The following is a 21,010-nucleotide window of genomic DNA, read 5'->3' on the forward strand; positions in this document are numbered from 1 at the left end:
CCAGTGTAGACAGTCTCTCTACTGTGTCTTCAGAACAGCAATGAAGGAACAAGATTGTGAAGAGGTGGACTTGCGCATACTATGGATTCTGTGACTATTTAAGCTGAGGCTAGCTGCTTTTTTTAAAACAGAGGGAAACAAAGCTTAAAGTTGGACTGCTGGACTGTAACTCTCCTCATCCCTGACCATTACCATGCTGGCTGCAGGTGAAGGGAGCTGAAGTCCCAGAACATCTGGAGGACCATGGTTTAGTCCCCCTGATATGTGTGAATAAGAACTTATTTACACAGTTACAAGAGATGGCAACTCCTAAACTTGCTCTGTTGTCCAATTTGTTCAGATCAAACTGCCAGCTATAGATATTTGCAGTCAAATCCTATGCCTTGTTCTTGACTTGTTTTTATGTACCGTATATACTCGTGTATAAGCAGACTTTTTCAGCACATTTTTTATGCTGAAAAAGGCCCCCCTTAGCTTATACTCGAGTGAGGGTCCCACTCGAGTTCATTTCCAGCAGCCCCTCATTGGAGCAAGCTGTTTGCTGCTGCCGCTCATGCCGCTGCTGCTCTGCCAAGCATGGCTCCTGTGCCTGCCCTTGCAAGGGGCAGAAGCTGGCGGTGGCAGAGGAACGAGCAGCCCGAAAGCAGCCCTTTTAGGCTGCTTGTTCTTCCTCTGCCGCTGCCGCTGCCGCCACCAGCCGCTGCCTCTTGGCAGCACCCTAAGTAGGCAGGGGGATGGGAGGGGATGGGGGGAGAGAGAAGCCCCCTCTGCTGTGTGCGCATGCGCACGCACATACACTCTGGCCCACCAGGAGGTTTGTGGTGTGGTGAACCGGCTTATACTCGAGTCAATAAGATTTCCCAGTTTTTTGTGGTAAAATTAGGTGCCTCGGCTTATATTCAGGTCGGCTTATACTCGAGTACATACAGTACATACATATTGGTTGATTATTAGTTACTTGCAGGGTGCTCTTTTCCTAGAAACTCACCATATAGTTGTTATAGTAAGTGCCACACTTTTTCGCAACAACAGAAAGAGGTGCCAGTACTACTGTATTTTTCGCTCTATAGGACACACCCCAATTTTTTCGCTCTATAGGACACCCCCCCCCAAAATTAAGGGGAAATGTGTGTGCGTCCTATGGAGCGAATGCAGGCTCCTTGGCTTCAGCGATAGCAACGCAAAGCCTCCAAAGCGCAGAGGGAGTGCTCCCTCCGCGCTCTGGAGGCTACGTGTTGCTTTCGCTGAAGCCTGGAGAGCGAGAGGGGTCGGTGCGCACCAACCCCTCTCGCTCTCCAGGCTTCAGGGATAGCCATCTGAAGTCTCCAGAGCGCAGCGGGAAGTCCCGCTGCACTCCGGAGGCTTCAGGTTCCTTTTGCTGAAGCCAGGGGAGCAAGACTCTCCTGGCTTCAGCAGAGAGGGAGAGCTGTGCAGCGCCCCTTCAGCTAAGTGGGAGGAGAAATGGAAGGTGCTCCATTTTTCCTGCTGCTTCGCTGAAGGGGCGCTGAGCAGAGAGGGGGAGAATTTTTTTTTTCTTGTTCTCTCCCTCTAAAACAAGGTGCACCCTATGGTCGGGTGTGTCCTATAGAGCGAAAAATACGGTACATAGTATGTTTGGAGATTGTGAGTTTTGATTAGTTTTGTGTAGTTTGAATGTGTAGGAAAACGAGTTTGGCAACTGTGTGCATGCTGCGATATTTTTGTGGTATTTTTATGCTTCTATACTCTAATTAGGTTGCATTTTTATGTATCTTGATGTTTTATGATGCTTTGCATATGGCTTGTTCTTGTGGTTCAGAACTTCCTAGTTATTTTACTGCTGTATATTGTTTGCAGATATTTATGCAATTAGTTTCCAACAAACTGGAATTATTATTATAACTATCATTAGTAGTAAGTGTGCTCTGTGCTCTTATAGCTTACTGCAGTTTGTACTAGCAACAGCTCTTGTACAAAACAGGATTACACATTTCTTGCTAAAGCAAACGACCATCCTAGCCCTCCATTATGCAAACAGATATGGATCCTTCTGGCTATATGGAACGAAGCCTGCCCACTAGGCAGATGTTAGGAGCATCTCCCTGCTAAGATTCCTCAGGGTTCAGGATGTGTCTTCCTTACAAGACAAAAAAAAAAAAAAAAAAAAAAGGGAACTTGGCTAAGTTGAAGGACAGCCCTGCCTCTAGGAGCATTAAGCTCAATCAGGAACTAACAAAGTGGCGATTCCAGCTAGATCTCCCGCTTGACAAAGGTAATTTTAAAGTGGTTTTTCTTTTCGCAGTAGGGTGTATAAAGAGAGGAAGCGACTCAATGGATTCTTAATCAGACCATTTGGCCAGGTCTGGAAAAGATGTTTCTGCTCAATAGACGGTTGTTTAGGTCAATTTAGCAGCAGTGGGTCAACACAACACTGAGTGGACATTGATCATTCGTAGTTTCAGGAAGGAGTACACTGGCATGTTGTTTATTTACCTGGGGGGAAAGGAAAGCATTGATCCTGGAGGTTACATGTCAAAAGAAGAATAAATCTGCATCTTTGGTGACAAGTAAAATGGGTTTACTGCCTTCCTCCCTGTAAAATGGCTGTTTCTGTGAGATGTTTTGGGCTTCTGAGCAATCACTGGGATATGAATGGAGAATGTGACACCTCTAGTGCTCATGTGTGTGTGTGTGTGTGTGTGTGTCTGTGCAGGTGGAGTGTGTGCTTTGTGAAACAGTAGTAATCCTGTGTGATAGTCCCTAAATAACTGGCACCATTGCTTTCATGCTGTTTTGTGCTCAGTATGAACAATTAAAAGGCTAGACTTGTGACCAGTTTGTGTCTTGCATTGCAACCCTATGCATATTTACTCATGGGATGTGGGTGGCGCTGTGGTCTAAACCACTGGGCCTCTTGGGCTTGCCATTCAGAAGGTTGGCGGTTCGAATCCCCGCGACGGAGTGAGCTCCCTTTGCTCTGTCCCAGCTCCTGCTAACCTAGCAGTTCGAAAGCATGCCAGTGCAAGTAGATAAATAGGTACCACTGCGGTGGGAAGGGAAACGGCGTTTCCGTGCACTCTGGTTTCTGTCACAGTGTTCCGTTGTGCCAGAAGTGGTTTAGTCATGTTGGCCACATGATCTGGAAGCTGTTTGTGGACAAATGCTGGCTCCCTCGGCCTGAAGCGAGATGAGCGCCACACCCCATAGTTGTCTTTGACTGGACTTAACCATCCAAGGGTCCTTTACCTTTATACCTTTTATATTTACTCATAAAGTTCCAAAGAGTTGAGTGGAGCTTGCTCCAGCATAAGTGTGCATATGTTTGCACCCTTGCCATTTATGTGTTTTCTTTCCAAGACAAACCAGGTTTCATATACTGACATTTTATTTAACCTCCAACACACCAACTACTACCTTTACACCAGCATTGTGCTCTCCAGGGATGGTGGGACTGGCGAAGAATATTGAATTATTATTATTTTCTCCTGGGCCATTAGATTAGTTCTTGTCTTTCTTTATTCTTTCTGCTCCCTCCCCTTTAAGTCTCTACTGAATTCTGGGTTAATGCTAGGGGAAATTCCAAGGTTGTCCTGAGGGATGGGATGGTAGATAAGTCAAAAAATACAAATGGAGTTTCGATTTATTCATTCTGTTTTCATTTCTAGTTTTGTTGAAGAGCCTGTGTGAAGGGAGCCAGGGTGACATAGAGGTTAGAGTGTCAGATTAGGACCTGGGAGAGCTGGGTTCAAATCCTCACTCAACTATGGGGCTCAGTGGGTAACCTTAGGCCAGTCACCATCTCTCAGTCTAACCTACCTCAGAGGGGCAAAGACACCTTGGAGGAAATGCAGGATGGGAATGTGCTAAATATATCCATATATAACTGCCATGCCCTGTTTTTATCTACCAGATTAGTGAGCAAAAGTGTCTCAATGAGGCTGAGGGTACATTCTATCATATGTGGTGGACCTGTAAAATGGCAAAAGAATATTGGGAAATAATTCATAATGAATTGAAAAAATTGTTTAAAAGTACTCCCCCCCAACCCCTCCCCACAGAGTCCTTTTTGTTGGGGATAATTCAGATGGAAATTCCCCAGTGTCAAAAAAAGGTTATTTATGTACGCCAGTGCTGTGGCCTGTTTTGTTAGCCCCAAAGTGGAAAATGAGTGAACTAAAGAAGAATGGCAACTTAAACTGATGGAATATGAGCAGCTTGCAGACCTAACATATACAAGAAGAGAACAAGAAGAACATACATTTAAAGAAGATTGGGAAATGTTTATTGATTATATGGGGGGAAATTGTGTATATATGAAAACATGGGCAGCGTTAAGATAAATTCAACAGTGTAAATAAATTTTGATGGATGTAATAATAGAATACTGAATGGTTTAGTTTATGTAAGATATGCAGGGATTTATGTTATGCAAAAAGAACCATGGAAAGAGAAGAAGGGAAGTCACTGATATTTTAAGTTTGTTTAAATGAATATTCTAAAATGTAAAACAGAAAATTTAATAAAAATTGTAGAAAAAAAAGTGAGCTCAACTGGCCTGGAAAAGTTGTTCAACTAAATTATAAAGTGCAGTCCGAGTGAAACACTTTTAAGTGTGTAGCTGGAGGTGTACCTACAGATACCAAATGTTGGGAGAGTAGCAGAGGCCAGAGAATGGTGTATCGAGTTTTCTCTCTTAATAAGCCACTGAAACTGCTGGAAGAAGCTCCTGGCTAATCCACCAGGAATACACGTTGTGCTTCTGGATCCTAAAATTAGGATAAGATGTTGGGTTGTTCTCCTGTTTTCTTTTTTAAGATTCCACTTCAATCGATGTCTGCGAGGGCTACAATCTTCAAAGGGCAAAAGTGCCATAAATCCTGCCAATTAGGTAGCATCAACGCCTTTCTCTGATGTGCCGTGTAATCAGGCAGGTGAAAACGCCATGGTGCCATCGGATGGGGAGCCTGCCTGAGTCATCCCGAGACTGCTCACCTGGGAACTTATCACAACACAATTGCCTAAAAAAAGAGTTCAATTATCAATAATCCCACAAGCGTCAAGGGTAAACAAAACCTCTCCATTGGGGAAGGAACAGAGAAACTGTGCCTTAAAGCAGCAAAAGTGAAGTAAATAAGGCAAAGTCAGGGGGCTGGATTTTTAAGGTAGCTATGCAATAACTAGCAGTTCGAAAGCACGTCAAAAAGTACAAGTAGATAAACAGGTACCACTCCGGCGGGAAGGTGAATGGTGTTTCCATGTGCTGCTCTGGTTTTCACCAGGTCCGTTCTTAACCTGAAACTGTTCTTAACCTGAAGCACCACTTTAGCTAATGGGGCCTCCCACTGCCGCAGCACTGCTGCCACATGATTTCTGTTCTCATCCTGAAGCAAAGTTCTTAACCTGAGGTACTATTTCTGGGTTAGCGGAGTCTGTAACCTGAAGCGTCGGTAACCTGAGGTATCACTGTACATGCATTCCATGTCGGACTCTCTGAACTTCCTCCTACAGTAGGAGGTGCTCCACACATCGAGGTTAAGCTGATGATAAATTCTGCATTTGATAGTCATCCCTGTTCTACTTTGGGTTACCTCCTAAGAATCCAATGCCTCTGTCGGTAGTACATCAATATACTTGTTAGTAGAGGGTGGGGATAAATGGAAATAAATGTGTTATTATTTTTTTAAAAAAGGAGGAGGACATGGAGTTCATAGATTCCCCCTGGCTGTTCATGGGACAGATTGCTTTGCAGCATACATATGGGAGGTGAATAAAGATTACTTGGGGCTCTGAAAGCCACATGTCAGAGAAGCTCTGTCCTTGGGTGCTCTTCTCGCAGCCAACTCTATATTGGAAGGTGATGTTAAAACAACTTAAGGAAACTCATTCAAAAGGGCTGTTTTAATCTCCTGAGCCATGTAGCATTTTTTCTTTTTTAAAGTAGATGTTAGGGTGGTTTATATCTTCCAAAAGAGCAGGGCATCGTCATGCAATCACATACCCTCCAACAATTCTCTGATGAAAATAGGGACGTCCCATTCCTGAATGATAATTTTTCTATTTGTACCCCACACATCTTATTGGGTTGCCCCAGCCACTCTGGGCAGCTTCCAACATATATAAAAACACAACAAAACATTAACCATTAAAATAAAAACTTCCCTATACAGGATTGCCTTCAGACAGCTCAGGGGTCGGATAACTCCATACCACCCAACATTTCTCCAACAAAAATAGGGACATCCTAAGGAAAAGTGGGACATTCTGGGATCAAATCAGAAACTGAGGCGGCTTCTCTAAATCAGGGACATCCCTGGAAAATAGGGATACTTCGAGGGTCTGCAATCAGCATGGACCAAGCCAAGAAAAGCCAGCAGAGAACAGTGTAAGGCAGGGACACCCAACTCCCAACAGTCTGCGATCTACTCACAGTATAGAAAAACTGGCAGTGATCTACCAATTGTCGTAAAAAGACTGGCAGTGATCTTCTCAAAGTTATGAACTATCTAGTCTGGTGTTTCCCAAACTTGAATCTCCAGCTGTTTTTGGACAGCAATTCCCATCATCCCTGACCACTGGTCCTGCTAGTTAGGGGTGATGGGAGTTGTAGTCCAATGATAGCTGGAGACCCAAGTTGGGGGAAAACCCTGATCTAGTCCAACCCCCTGCAATGCAGTAATCTTTCACCCGATATGGGGCTCAGAATCACAGTCCTGACATGAAAAGTCTCATGCTCTACTGACTGAGCCATCTCAGATTAGACTTGTAAGAACCAGTTCTTTGGGAGCTATGGTTGGGAGAAGGCTCTATGATTTATTAGTATTCTTAAAATCACTGGTGACTTTAGGTAATCTTGGCCTATAGCATATGTTAGTATTTGAGGAGAACCAGCTTCCGCTGCATATCGTGAATACCAAAAGGCACTGAGTACAAAAGGTTTAAAGTAGGTACATCAAAGCCACAAAATCGCTTTTCAGATTTCATGCATTCCCAGGTTTGGGGGCATTTGTATCAAAGCTCTGTGCAAAGATACCCCAAACACTAGGGATGTTTATACAGTTTATCCAGATCCCTTAATCTGAGAAACAGCAGAATCCTCTCAGGACAGGATTTCCAGACTTCTCACCTCAGTCATGGTAGCAATTATTATTTGAGATATCTTGGTCAGTTTGAGACAAACACCATCACTTTAAAAGCCCCTTTGTGTTTCGAAAAAACAACCTCCCAGCCTCAAGGAATGACAGTTGTCAGATTATTATTTGCATTGAGCAGGGGCTAGCACCCTCTGAAAGAACAGACCTTTTTTAAAAAAAAAATCTGGCTCAAGTAGTCATTTCACATCTGCATAGATTAGGCGTCCTATATCCCTTACCAAACAAGCACTGTGTTGCGTTGATGATTTACTGTGTATCGAAAGCTGGTACACTTTCCGCAGTAGACTGGGAAACCCCCAATTTGCCTCAGTCAGGAATTCACAAGGAGTGCCTCCAATTGACCTGTTTATTGAGAATTCATCCTGACCTGTTTGCACAAAGCTTGCATGGAAGTTATATGAAACTTGCTGTTTCATATGTGTTTGCCTGGAGGTTGTCCAGAAAGAGCTAGACCATAAAGAAGGCTGACCGCCGAAGAATTGATGCTTTTGAATTATGGTGCTGGAGGGAGACTCTTGAGAGTCCCATGGACTGCAAGAAGATCAAACCTATCCATTCTGAAGGAAATCAGCCCTGAGTGCTCACTGGAAGGACAGATTCTGAAGCTGAGGCTCCAGTACTTTGGCCACCTCATGAGAAGAGAAGACTCCCTGGAAAAGACCCTGATGTTGGGAAAGATTGAGGGCACAAGGAGTAGGGGGCGACAGAGGATGAGATGGTTGGACAGTGTTCTTGAAGCTACGAACATGAGTTTGACAAAACTGCGGGAGGCAGTGGAAGACAGGAGTGCCTGGCGTGCTTTGGTCCATGGGGTCACAAAGAGTCGGACATGACTAAATGACTAAACAACAACAACAAGGTGTTTGCCTGGAGGTTAGATGATATCCACTGTTTATTGAGCATTCATCCTGATTTGTTTGTGTGTAGGTTACTCAGCTTCCTGTTATGTGATTTCTGTTTTACACTCTAATTCTCCAATCATTTTCCTATCTCCAAAAACTTCTTGTTGTGTCAGAGAACCAGAGTGTTTGTGGAATCCTAAATTTGCTGGCATGAGACTGAAGGGCCCGCAAAATACTGAGTCTGGTGGGGACGCGGGTGGCGCTGTGATCTAAACCACTGAGCCTCTTGGGCTTGCCAATCGGAAGGTCAGCAGTTTGAATCCCCGTGATGCGGTGAGCTCCCATTGCTCTGTCCCAGCTCCTGCCCACCTAGCAGTTCAAAAGCAAGCCAGCGCAAGTAGATAATTAGGTACCGCTGCAGTGGGAAGGTAAACAGCGTTTCTGTGCGCTCTGGTTTCCGTCAGACTGTATTTGAAAAGGGGAGGAGGAGTAAAAAATGCCGGCATGGGGTACTGAATGAAGGTATGATCTGAGTGATTTTGATTCCCCACTGCCATGGATCAGCCTGGCTTTCTTGACTTTTTGTGCGCCAGATATTGCTGCTATTTATTTACTGTGCCGTTAACAATCAAATATGGCACAAATCAATATCTGGGCCCCATTCCATTGTTTTTGTTCAACAGTTGAGGTTAATTACCCACCTTGCAGATTAATGTAACAAAATGAAAATTAATTTATCACCATCTATAAAGCTTCCTGAAATAAACAAAATCCAGAACAGCACATACCTTGGTTTCCTGTTTCTCTTATCTGTTGGTGTTTCTGGCTAGCAGGAGAGGAAAATATGCAGTTTGAAAGCAGAAAAGCATTAGTCTGGCACCCTTATTTTTCTGAGGTATCACTTTGGCATAAAAGTGCCCTTTTCTTTATGTCTCCATTATGCAAAGTACATATTTCCAAACACTAAATATGCAAAGCAATTCAGAATTAATTTTCTGTTCAGGTAAGTGGAAGAAGTTTAGATGCATGCTAATAGGAAAATAAGCAATTTATTCCCCTCAAAACTGTCTCTTTGCCTCTCTTTCTTTTCTCTTTTTGTTTTACCTGATCCTCTAGGACAAAACTTCCAGATTGTGTTCTTTCCCCCCCTTTTTCTACAAAAGTCTGTGCACAGTTCATTCTTAACTGCAGGGAATCCCTAACAGAACCAGTAAATAAGTAACTCAGGAATTAAATTAGCCCACAGCTATCTTAAGCAAATAACCTACAAGCGAAATTGTGTTATCTAACTGGCCAGTTGATGCTTGGGTTTCTCAGCTTTAAGAAAGAAATTAAATGGGAAGGCTGTGTATTGCTCTCATTTCAAATCCTCTGGAGCAGATAAACATTATCATGAAACTGGCCAAGGATGAAATTTAAATAAGTAGTGATTGGAAAGGATGACAGCAAGAGTTTCCAACCCACAAAAACAGACAAATTAGTTTAATTAACTGCAAATTTTGGAGTACAAAGATATGGGGGAGTTATTCAGTTTGTGTAATGCATTCTCAATATTTCTGTAAACAGATTAAGGCAAAGAAACACTGCCATATAATTATCATTTTTTTCCCAAAGAAGGGGAAAAGGGGAGGGGGGGTAACTTGAGCTGCCACACATTTTTTCTCATTTTGAGACACTGTCACTTTCTAATTCCAATGCAGATTTCAGATTTATTCAATCTCAGCTGCATTCTCGAGCAAAAAGGAGAGTTCTTTCTCTAGCCGTCTCCTCCACTGCAAAATTCTGCTTGTGGCACAAGAGACTTGTGTGGTTGCTATGTAGACAGGATTAAGAATCTGCATATAAACTTGTATCGTGCACAATTAATCCTTATGCGTTTTGCACTGTGTGGATGATCATCCTCTCTGTACAGGTAAATACAGTTTATAACCAGTGCTATTTCTCTAGAAAAAGAGGTGCCGGAACTCGCCATGAACGCATCCCTTGTTCCCTTGGAATGGCAACGGCCTGTTTATAACATGGTTAAAGACACACATGTTGAAAAACAACTTTGCAGACAGAGCATTTACAAGTGTTCTTCCTGGTTCTTAATACTTGGTTTTTAAATTGCATTGCATGGAGTGCCCTCCCTCTTGCTTCCCAAACGTGTGCCAAATGCCGTGAGCCCCCACAGGCCTCTGCTGTCAAGCTATAGGTAAAGGTACCCCTGCCCGTACGGGCCAGTCGTGTCCGACTCTAGGGTTGTGCGCCCATCTCACTTAAGAGGCCGGGGGCCAGCGCTGTCCGGAGACACTTCCAGGTCACATGGCCAGCGTGACGAAGCTGCTCTGGCGAGCCAGCACCAGCGCAGCACACAGAAACGCCGTTTACCTTCCCGCTATAAAGCGGTACCTATTTATCTACTTGCACTTAAGCGTGCTTTCGAACTGCTAGGTGGGCAGGAGCTGGGACCGAAAGACAGGAGCTCACCCCACCACGGGGATTCGAACCGCCGACCATGCGATCGGCAAGCCCTAGGCACTGAGGTTTTACCCACAGCGCCACCCGCGTCCCCTCGCTGTCAAGCTATAGGTGCACACAAACACCCACAACACGGCTCTTCCTCCATTTCCTGGCCTCTTCCCTTAGCTGCTTGTCAAAAGGGTTATTTTCTCTCCCAGGGTGGGTCTCAAACATCTTGCCTCTGGAGGAGTTATGTGTCCTCCATTCAGGGATCCTGCCCAGGAAAATATGTCCAGTAGATGTTGTGCTGTGTTGTACATCTGCTCCTTCCTCCCTGTTGCGTGTTGTGCTCCAAAACTCTTGACTGTGAGCAGAAGAAGGGAATTTAAATCCTTTCCAGGAGGATTAGCTGTGGTGCCGGGGCTGCCAAGGTGGCGGCGCTGTCATGCCATCTTGTGCATTTTGTGTAAAGGTAAAGGACCCCTGGATGGTTAAGTCCAGTCAAAGGTGACCATGGGGTTGCGGCGCTCATCTTGCTTTCAGGCCGAGGGAGCCGGCATTTGTCTGCAGACAGCTTTCCATGTCATGTGGCCAGCATGACTAAGCTGCTTCTGGCACAACGAAACACCGTGATGCAAACCAGAGTGTTAAGTTGTGGGTGAACATACCAGATGACACAGCAATTCTTCAACCAGCTCTTGTTTATTCACAGGCCAGAACAGAACTGAACTGAAGGGTTCAGTCAGCCTGCTTATATAGAGCTCCAGTACAACGTAACTGTAACAATTTTCTAAAACTATCCAATCACTGAACGTCACTTTTGATCCCTTATTTGCATAACTATCTACAGTATCCCCCTGCTGGCCCAGGGTGAGAACTTCAGTATATAACACAGAGCACACAGAAATGCCGTTTACCTTCCCGCCACAGCGGTACCTATTTATCTACTTGCACTGGTGTGCTTTCGAACTGCTAGGTTGGCAGGAGCTGGGACAAAGCAATGGGAGCTCACCCTGTTGCGAGGATTTGAACCACCGACCTTCCGATCGGCAAGCCCAAGAGGCCCAGTAGTTTAGACCACATCGCCACCCGCTTCCCATGTCTTTACCTTATCCTTACCGCATTTTGTGTATGGAGATACTAGCATGTTGTGGCAGCGGCATGTTCCCACAGTGATGAGTTCACTGGCTCCCTCAGTGTGTGGATGGCATGTGAGTTTCACTGGCACCACAGTCTTTGATTGGTGGGCACTGACTGTGTCCCCAGGGATGCCACATCATTAATACCAGCTCCCGCCATGCTTGTCGCCTGTGTTTTGTCCTCTTCCCTGCTGGGTTTGATCACACTGTGGATTGTGTGGCTCTTCCACCAGGGCAGTGGCAGCATCCCTTCTCCTCCAGTGTAACATGAAAAACAGGATTGCTCTGCCTATGTGATACAGACTAGATATCTGCTCTGGAAGGAACCTTTTCATGCGTTGCAAATCCTTTGCACTGTAAGCTGTTGGGTGATGTACATTGTTTATTTACCGCAAACGTGTCAAGGTGTCATAAAACAATACTATCCATTTGGATATTATGGAGAAGGCAATGGAGACTTACTCTGGGGGGAAACGTGTTTGGAAGGTATTAAAGCTGTTAATACGTTGTATGTGGCTAGCATACAGCATGTGGGATGAAGTAGCTGTTGGGGTGGGAAAGCTTTGTCTTTTGAATGAAAGGTCACTGCTGTGATTCGGCTGCAACTTTTGGTCAATAAGATTTTTTTTTTTAAAAAAAATCTAACACGTTGCATAAAGCTCTTGCAATCCGACAGAGACCACGAGAACACTGGCAGGCGAGTTCATTTCATCACCCCATTGAGCACACGCAATCTTCCCTCCCCAGCCACCCAGAAGGATGTTCTGTTTATTTTGACTTGCACGTGAAAAATAGAGAAAGGGAACCAGAGGGCCTAGGACCTCATAAAGGCGTTTTAACTAATTTCACAGCTTAACCGACTGTTGAATATTAAACATTGTAAATCCCAAGACTGGCACTGGCAGGCTATAATGCTCAGGACTAAATTGAACAATATAACTGGGGAGGGAGGGGAGGGAGTGGAAGGAAGCAAGCAAGGGCGGGGGGGGGGGGGGAAGGAAAGGAAAAAGGATGAACCAGAACCATTCCTCTTATTTGGTTCCATTTTCACACTGTGCAGTGAAACTGGCTGCCTTGTGTGGCTGATGCGGCTGTTTATGTCAGCGCTGATGGGCGCACTTAAAACGCATTGATGATGCGGCATTCCCCGGTGTCCAAACTCAGCTCAAGCAGAGTGCGCCAGCTGCTTTTCCAACTGGTGATCAAGGGTCTCCCAGATAAAGGCAATCTGATGCAAATCTGCCATGAAAACGAAAAGCCTTTCGTGTGCAGCCACGTTTTTCCAATTACTTTGCTTGCCTGTTGTACGGAGGAAGTTTCCAGCAGCGACCATGGAGAATGCACTCGGAGGTTCTATTCTGAAACGAGTACTCGCCCCACGCTGAGTGCAGAGTACTGTTGTTTCCTTTCCTTATATGCTTATTGTACACTACCATTGCAATCCAAAGTTCCCCGATTCTTTTTTAAATGGAGGCGTTGTACTAAAAAGCCAAAGGGCAGGAGTGAGAGGGGAAACAAACAGTGATTGCTCATTTGCACCCTCCTCTTTCTGACTGTATAATGTTTGCATGTGAAGGTGCAAGGCAGCTGCATCGTGGGAATATTTTTACGATCTCAGTAACTATCGTGTAACCCCAAGCCCCAAGGCTTGAGCTGATGGTGGGGTGGGAAGGAAAACTAGCCAAAGTTATAAACATTCTGCAACTGTCAAGGAGAGATGGATTTGTTGGTCCATGCCTAAATGCATTGGGGTGGTTTTTTTTCCTTTTAAACAGACTTGCCAATCTTTCCATAAGCTTCGCTGCATCTCAGAGACTGCTGAAAGGACAAGCTTTGCACTTCTAAATTTGAGGCAGCCAAAGATTGTTTTTTTTAAAAAGCAACCTGCGTTATGTTTATCTGGTTTATTTTTTACCCATAAGGTAGTCCTCTCGAGTTCAGTAGGGCTTGCCTCAGATAAATAGGTCGGGAGATAATTCGAAGTAACTGCATATGTGGTCTCCAAAATCAACCAATGCAGCAAAAGCCTTGAAAGCAACATAGGAAGTTGTCCTAGGCAAGGGGTAGTTATGGAGCCTGTGAGCACATTTGCATTATATGTAGGGCTGCCTCTGAAGACGGTTCGGAAACTTTAGCTAGTGCAGAATTCAGCTGCCAGGTTGCTCACTGGAGCAAGATGGCTTGAACATATTACACCAATCCTGGTCTGACTGCACTGGCTACCAATTAGACTTATTTGGTCAGCTGCAGCCCCTTCGAGTTCCAAAAAGCTGTCTCTGTGGCTTTCCGTACCTGTTTGGGTTTCCGGGGAGCTTTGGCTGTGTTCCAGCTTGCTCTCCATTCCTCCCTTATCAGCTGGCCATCCAAGGTCAGGAGAAGTTGATGCTGGCAGCTGCGGGCTCTCCTGCACTGGCGTGAAAGCCCAGCCTCCCTGTTCCTGACTGCATTCTGCAGCCAGCTGCGAGATTACACTTGGAGCTGGTGTGTTCATGACACCACTGCTGGAAGTAACTATGAACAAACAAGCAAAGAAACTCTACACATTGAATTGAATCCAATGTTGCACAAACACACTCCCCCCCTCACCAAATCTACCCTCCCCAACCTTCCAGAAGAAATTTTGGGGAAAGGGTTGGGATTGGGGGGGGGGGTGGAGAGAAAAGGAAGTAGGAGCAAGTCCGGCTGCATGAGCAGAACTCCAGTCTACATGCACAAGGATACAGTTGCCTATGACCACATCTTTGTGTGTGTGTGTGTGGGGGGGAGCTACAGTTTCCCTTCTTATCATAATATGGGAAACTATGGTCTGATCTAAGCAGTTTGGTCAAACATATACGATCAAATGTGATTTCATATTCTGGTTTGTGAACTGAATGGGTTTAGAACAAACTAGTTTCACGTAGCTGGATAGAACTAAAAAAATGTGGTTTGTTCAGATCTGTGACTATAAACTTTTAGGTTTCCCTGCTTTGTGCACAAAGGAGGAGAGAACATAAGCTTGAGCGACAAGTCTGCTCATCCTCATCACCACACCTATTTTTTGAACCCTGGTCTTTTTCTTGCATATGGAGAGAGAGAGAGAGAGTGAGAGAGACCCTTTCCCTTTAAGGAGAGTAGAATTCTGTAATGCAAAAGGCATGCATGACAGGTACGTAGATATGCCCCAAGATAGTTATAAAGGCTCTGTATAGTTGCCAGTCCATGTGTTTTACTTGTTTTAGCCACCAGTTAGCAAGCAGGCTTCTTCCAGAGATGTTCGAATTACAAAACGGAAAATATGATCTAAGTTAAATCACCCTGAAGTGCAGCATAGTGTGCATCTCCTTTATAAAAGCAGAGCACATTGCCCAGAATTTTAGGAGAAATTCGTTTCTGTTAGTTTTTGAAATGGAATGACAGCTTCATTTGTTTATGGCCCTGATGGCTTGAACAGAGCTTCTGAAGGTTTTGATTATGTGGTCATGTATGGTGGTTGGTTTTTTTTTTAGATTGCTTTTACAATGTGTTTGTATTATTGTGCTGGCTTTTAGTGGATATATTTCTTTCTGTATTCCTTTGTAAGCTCCTTTGGGTCCTCAGATTTGGCATGTGTGTGTGTGTGTCTAAAACTTGCCTAGCACATCATTTACATTCCTTGCTCCACCAGGCTGCAGTCTCCAGATCAAGGGAAGAAATAGTACCAGTCTATTCTGCCTTGGTCAGACCACACCTGGAATACTGTCTCCAGTTCCGGGCAGCACAATTTAAGAAGGATGTTGACAAGCTGGAACATGTACAGAGGAGAGCAGCCAAGATGATCAAGGGTCTGGAAACCGAGCCTTATGAGGAACATTTGAGACAGTATGTTTAGACTGGGGATGAGGACACTGAGAGGAGATAGGATAGCCATCTTCAAATATCTCAAGGGCTGTCACACGAAAGAGGAAACAAGGTTGTTTTCTTCTGCTCTGGAGGGTAGGACTTGAACCAATGACTTAAAGTTACAAGAAAGGAGATTCCAGCTAAATTTGAGGAAGAACTTTCTGACAGTGAGAGCTGCTTAACATCGGAATGGTCTCCCTCTGGAGGTTGTGGACTACCCTTCCTTGGAGGTTTTTAAGCAGAGGTTGGATGGCCATCTGCCATGGATGCTTTAGTTGAGATTCCTGCATTTCAGGAGGTTGGACTAGATGACCCTTGGGGTCCCTTCCAACTCTACAATTCTGTGATTCTATGATTCTACTTTTGCCTCTGACCCCACCCTCCCATAAGCACACGTCTCCCAGTGAAATATACTGAGTCGAGTGTGAATTTCATGCTCTTTATTCAGCTCACAGTAGCAATGAATGAGACTTCCCCCAAAATGTCTAGCTATATAGACATTATTTACACAATGGCCCCCGCGTGATTGGCTAATTCCGGGCTGCTCCTGCAGGCCAATCAGGATGCAGATTCACCTCCTCCAGAAGCCTGATTGGCTGCTCCTGCAGACCAATCAGGTTGCTGATTCACTTCATCCAGGAGCCTGATTGGCTGCTCCTGCAGGCTAATCAGGTCGCTGATTCACTTCCACCTGGAGCTGGATTGGGTGGCTCCTGCGGACCAATCAGACTGCTGCATTCTGGAACCTATTGTTCTAGGATTCAGCTCAGTACATAACCCAGGTTTCCCAGAAGGCAATGTGGATCTGGACATGAAAAAGTTCCCCACGCCTGCTATAAAACACATGCATCTCGCATCAGCTGTGCAAGGCATGCCACACGTGTATTTTAATTGCTTGGTTTTGTTTTGTTTTTACCTTAAAGGGATTATCCTCAGCAAAATACGGATGTGTGCAGGCAGCTGTCCTTTTTGAGGAAGCTTTCGTTTTGAAGGCCAACCACATTCCAAAGCCATTCTTGATTTACAGCCATAAGAGAAAGCAATTAGACGTCAGCTCACCTAATTATGTTCTAATTGGAAAGTTTAACAGAAGCATCTAAATGAAGATATATGATGCCTTTTAAATGGAAGCGCACTGAAGACCAGCATAAAAATGCTTAATATGTTGTGTGCCATCAACACAAGTCCTTCAGAAAGAGGAGAGAGGCTGAAGAAGAGAACAGGGGAGCTTAGTGTGTGGACCAGTCCTTGGACCCAGTTTCTAGCTTTTCCATGAAATACCAATGCCTTCTCTAGACTATAACACACCCAAGAGTTACGCTTCCCCTTGGCACGAGTGAGAAACAGCAACACACATCCCACCACTCATGATTATTGGTGCTACATGATGAAAGTTTGTCAGACAGAAAGAACCGCTTGAGGCAGAATATCATTTCTGACACATCAGCAATATAATCCAGCATGGCAAATCTTATATTCCACTGTACTAGGTTATATTCTATAATAGCTTTTATATCCCATTTCAGATATGAATTTCTTCTCCGTTACTTGATCTGTGTGCAGCAATTTGGCATTTGCTCTTGGACAGTGGGCACTCCCGATACGCCATTATTATCGAAGTCAATTAGCACCTGACTGGCTATGAATCTCTGGATATAGTTTACTGGCATTGAAGCAAAGGAGTCCGTTAGTAATTTCTGGGAATTTGTCTAAAGCTGATTTATACACTAGATGCTATACTATTGGGATTTATCCCGAAAATGCAGAAAGTTAATGCATAGATAAGGAATATGAAACTGTGCGCTTTCAGGTTCTGGAGGCAGAGTCCAAAGAGTGTGTATCTTACAACAGAAACAAGATTTATTACATCGACACAGTGACATATTTTCTGCATTTTTGTTGTGTTTTGGCTCTGTTCCCATAAAGAGCTTGAACATGATTGTGCTAATGATCATAAAAAGGGGAGATAAAGAATAAAAGAAAAGAAAAAAAGAAAAAAAGCAAAGCAGAGACATCACCTTGCCAACAAAGGTCCGTATAGTTAAAGCTATGGTTTTCCCAGTAGTGATGTATGGAAGTGAGAGCTGGACCATAAAGAAGGCTGATCGCCGAAGAATGGATGCTTTTGAATTATGGTGCTGGAGGAGACTCTTGAGAGTCCCATGGACTGCAAGAAGAACAAACCTATCCATTTTAAAGGAAATCAGCCCTGAGGGCTCACTGGAAGGACAGATCGTGAAGCTGAGGCTCCAATACTTTGGCCACCTCATGAGAAGAGAAGACTCCCTGGAAAAGACCCTGATGTTGGGAAAGATTGAGGGCACAAGGAGAAGGGGGCGACAGAGGACGAGATGGTTGGACAGTGTTCTCGAAGCTACCAGCATGAGTTTGACCAAACTGTGGGAGGCAGTGGAAGACAGGAGTTCCTGGCGTGCTCTGGTCCATGGGGTCATGAAGAGTCGGACATGACTAAATGACAACAACAAAGAATAAAATATAGCTTTAAAAGGGGAAACCAGTGAAATTTATAAAATATTAGTAGAAATCAATGTTTGATTTTCAATATAAAACAAAACTTTCGATTTATTCTCTGAAAGGAGGCAGTATGTTCTCCGGCTTTTATCACTGTGGGCAGCACTTCAGATCCTCTTTAGTACTTCAAATTACTTAATTTGTTCTGCTTTGATTGGCCACTAAATAAATTTAGACAGACTCCATCCATACTGGAGCTGAATGGTTCAGATCATCAATCAAGTGTGGCTTTTGTGTGTGTTTCTGTTTTATGGTATAACCCTCCCTCTGTCACTAGTAGATTGCCCCCTCCACCATCACCACACACATAGTAGATTAAACTTGTTAGCAGGCTAGATAGATTATATGCATTAACACAACTGTTTTTCTTAAGCACTGAGCAAAACCAAAGACATTCATTATACAAAACAATCAAGCATGTTTCTCTTTTGCTTGGGCTTTGCTAGTTTTCTATCTTTTACTGGGTAGATGGCAGAAATGTAATCATTTTTGAGCTGGAGCATTTAATTGCCTTTTCTGGAGACATTTATATGGATGTAGAATAATCAACATCATAATATCTAATTGCTTTGTATGCCACTGGCCAAACCACTACTTTGGCCAAACAGTTAAGGAGAGTTTAGCAGCAGTCTTCAAATTTGCTAGAGTATTAGTCTGAGCCTTCAGCATGGGCTAGAATTTTAAATTTTGTTCTCTCTGTCTGCTTCCACCCTAGCCTATTCCATGGGCAGATATTTCAAATTTATTTACATGCACCATACGTGGTGTTGCTGGCTTCTCGAATCAGGAGTATCCGAGTCTCCCTAGCCTTATTCTGGCACTGGAAACATGCAAACCCACTGTCTCTCTATGTTGCAGTGGCATAGTGTAGGTTTCCAGTGCCTGGGGCCATGCAGCGGGGTGAGATGGGAGGGAGGGAAATGGACGGAGTACACATACACATTCAATTGCCTAATGGCGTCTGTGTAGCCCAAGAGATCGCAGCCACACAGATAATATACAAAGAGTCGTTCCGTTGTTGGGAGAGGTCACTTCCTGGTTTGCATGGAAAGCCGTCGTCAGTGGAGCCCAGCGAAGGAAACGTGCAGCAGCACTGGGTGTTGAAATTTTGTGCCCCTAACAATTTCACGCTTGGGGTAGCCGCCCCTGTAGGCCCCCCCATGTTACACCTCTGCTATGTTGGCATTACGTGGAATTGGGAATGAACAAGAAGGTATTAAATTTTATTCCCCCCTCTCAAGAATAACAATCAAATTTAAATTGCATTGTTATTTCAGACACCCTTTAGCAACCTGATTTTTTTTTTAAAGCAATGCACTAATCAGTTAAAAACTTGTGGACAATTAAATCTTTACATGATTGCCATCCCTACTATTGCACCTTAGGGGTTATCTGCCTTAAATCCCTTGCCTAAAGCCACTAACTCTCTTTCTGTGTTCCTGTTCCTATATATACCTCTTTGCAGCAGCCTTAACGTTTGTAGGACCCAAGGGTAATGCTGATGATGACGTCTACGCAACACCGAGACTTCTTCCGAAATGACCTGGCAGACATTAGAGCTAACTTATTCTTCATTGATCCATTTGCCTGAAATGACAAAGCTCCCTAGTATTGTTTGCTTTTATTAGTACCCTTCTCGAAAATCCCCAAGGAAAGTGGAACGTCTGCTTCTTTCTGTTACTCTCCACCATTGTCGTGTCATTTCTGAGCAAAGTTCTAAATAAAGCTCAGCCTTCTGTTCCCTTTCTGGAAGCAGAACTCTTTGTGTTCCTGGATCAGCAAAGCTCAGTTTAAAACACTTTCTTTCCACGTAAAATATGACCCAGAACGATCTGTTTTCATTGTCCCATATTAATTCTTATATATCTAATACTGCAGTCCTAGAAACAGTTGAGGAAAAGCCCCACTGAATTCAGTGGAAATTTCTTCTGAGTAGATTTGTTTTGGATTGCAGAATACATGAACCCTGCCTCCCCCCAAAACTTAAAACTCTTTTTCCCCCCTGTATCTTTTTCTACATGTACAGTGGTACCTCGGGTTACATACGCTTCAGGTTACAGACCCCGCTAACCTAGAAATAGTACCTCGGGTTAAGAACTTTGCTTCAGGATGAGAACAGAAATTGCGCGGCGGCGGCGCGGTGACAGCAGCAGGAGGCCCCATTAGCTAAAGTGGTGCTTCAGGTTAAGAACAGTTTCAGGTTAAGAACGGACCTCCGGAACGAATTAAGTACGTAACCAGAGGTACCACTGTATTAGGTTTCTGTCATTTATGTCATTGTGCAGCTGTTCATTGCATTAGTGTGGACATTTTGCATTGTTGGGATATACTAGAACCCATTCTTCCAGTAATATTACTTCATTTATTTATTTAAGGCAGCAGTTCTCAACCTGTGGGTCCCCAGATGTTGTTGGACTACGACTCCTATCATCCCTAGCTAGCAAGGCCAGAGCTCAGGGATGATGGGAGTTGTAGTCCAACAACATCTGGGGACTCACAGGTTGAGAACTGCTGATTTAAGGGGTATATACCCCATTTTTCAGGATTCATTCCATATGGTCCTGCTCATGCAAAGACTTCCTCTGGTACAGTGGGGCTCCACCTACCCCTCCAACAGCTCTAACAAGATGAAAAGCAGTATGGGACTCCTAGAAGTGTTTGCATGGGAGACTTCTTAGGCTGAAGACAAAGGGAAGAATTCAACGTAGCACTGTGGCAATCGTTCCATCAGTGAAATCATTTCAGCTTGCCAGATGGAAGAGCAGGAAAGGATTCCCCCTTTTCTCCCTTCAGGCACTATTCTGGGAGATCTAACTGCCAAACCTTCTAGGGCCTTAAAGAACCTTATGAACCTGCTTGCTCATGAAGATCTTTTGGAAAGGTTCTCCTTTGCATTCCATCAACAGCAGGATACAGGAGAGGGCCTTTACTGTGACCATGCCATGACTAAACAAAAATTTTTTTTTATTTTTTTATTTTTTATTTTTTTTTCTTTCCAGTAGCACCTTAAAGACCAACTAAGTTAGTTCTTGGTATGAGCTTTCGTGTGCATGCACACTTCGTC

The 21,010-nt window shown here is 44.2% G+C and overlaps 1 long non-coding RNA gene across 2 annotated transcripts in view; it reads right to left on the bottom strand.

Moving 5' to 3' along the window:
- The window catches only part of LOC310753132, a 63,418-nt gene extending 54,367 nt beyond the window's left edge, over positions 1-9,051 (bottom strand). For both annotated transcript variants that reach the window (XR_014543215.1, XR_014543216.1), the window contains exon 1: positions 8,761-9,051. This is a non-coding gene — a long non-coding RNA (uncharacterized lncRNA). The remainder of the gene's footprint in view (positions 1-8,760) is intronic.
- Between the last annotated feature and the right edge of the window lie 11,959 nt (positions 9,052-21,010).

Source organism: Podarcis filfolensis (assembly GCF_964270895.1).
Source record: "Podarcis filfolensis genome assembly, chromosome: 17".
In the NCBI taxonomy this organism is placed as follows: domain Eukaryota; kingdom Metazoa; phylum Chordata; class Lepidosauria; order Squamata; family Lacertidae; genus Podarcis; species Podarcis filfolensis.